We start from the raw sequence: 1,568 nt of genomic DNA, 5'->3' as shown, positions 1-1,568 counted from the left end.
CCCTCATAAGTGACAGCTTAGTGCTAATGGTTAGCGTTAGCAACGTTAGATGTACGAAAACACGGTGATTAATTAACCAAGAGATGCCACCTTCACCTGGCCACTTGGTGGTACGGTTGACATGATTAGCGGCATAATACTCCCGGTTGTTGACACAGAAATCAGGAAGTTTATCATATTAAAGTAGTAAAGCTACATTATGAAAGGTTATCTCAGTTTTTAGGGTCCACTGCTGTCCGTTACCATGACATTTGAATGTTAAAATTGAGGTAATCTCAAATGTAGCTGGACTCCCGCGATAACACAAAGTCACGCGAAAATCACATTGTAAACAAACCGTCTGGCGCGTCAAGTTAAATCGTGGATGAAGAAAAGAAGGGTTAAATAGTGTATGTAACACTTTTGTGCAAACAGAAAAGTTGCTGTTAGGAAGAAAATCCAGAGTTATAAGGTGAGTGAATATGAATCTACTGGGATGCTCGTGTTGCTTTCTTCTGTTTAGGTATGGTATTCGTTTTGTATCATAAAGATAAAGCAACACTTTCTCAGAATAAAGCAAAAACTATGAGTTTAAAAGAAAAAAAAGTGAGTCAAGCTAAATAAAATACATTTCAAAAATAAAACTATAAGTTGCAAACAAATCATTTGTGTAATCATGTAAACTATAAGTATTTTTTCTTTGTTTTAACATAGGTTTTTGTTTGCAGTTCTTGTTTCTTCTTTCTCAATGATCAGACTTTTGCTCTCGCTGCAGCTTTCTCGTTTGCGCTCTTTCACTTTTTGTTTGAGATTCTGACACAAACCTCCCAGGTGGGCGGGACTTTCAGGGGTGCGTCCCCATTGGCTACTCAGTTTTTGAGTGACAGCCCAGTCCTCCAGCGATTTTACAGTGCAGGCAGCTGCGGTGCGGTAGTTGAGCGTGGACAGAACACCCCCAGAAGAACCAGCATTTCAATTATTATAATACTACAAGTGAAAATATATGTAAGTATTGATCATTTGTGTTGTTTATGCTGTACTATACGGTCTGTTTCTTTATTGGGTTGAGTGAGAAGTAAAGCTGTGCTTTGAAAGTTAGCTTTTTTCTACCTTTAGATCCATAACAATGCAAGCTAAGTGGCCTAACAGTTAGCTACATAGCTAGCAGTGAGTGAGCGTGCAGACACCGGTGTCGGTACCAGATGTGTTCGAGGGCCGTCTCTTACCAATGACGTCACACATTGTACGCATTGTGATTGGCTGTACGGTAATTTACCCAGGGGTGCTCGGGGGAAAATCACATCTACAGATCATGACGAACCGAATTGAAGTATTCCTTTACTCCTAGCGTGTGAAAATGTTTGTGAAAAACATGTTAAAAAAACATGAAAACGGAGCAATGGCTGTACGCCATTGGCTGTACGGCAAATCAAGAGGACCATCATACACGGTCAAATTCCGAACATTTAAACATAGCCTACACTTCATTCTTTACTTTTTTATATGTAGAAGATATTACTTTTTTCTCCGTGATGTTGTTTCCATAGAATCCTTTTCCGTTTCACAGAACACAAATTGGGTTATTTACA

Source organism: Notothenia coriiceps, unplaced genomic scaffold (genome assembly GCF_000735185.1).
Source record: "Notothenia coriiceps isolate Sejong01 unplaced genomic scaffold, NC01 NC01_scaffold00011598, whole genome shotgun sequence".
Classification (NCBI taxonomy): Eukaryota; Metazoa; Chordata; class Actinopteri; order Perciformes; family Nototheniidae; genus Notothenia; species Notothenia coriiceps.
Note: the sequence above shows the minus strand (reverse complement) of the source record.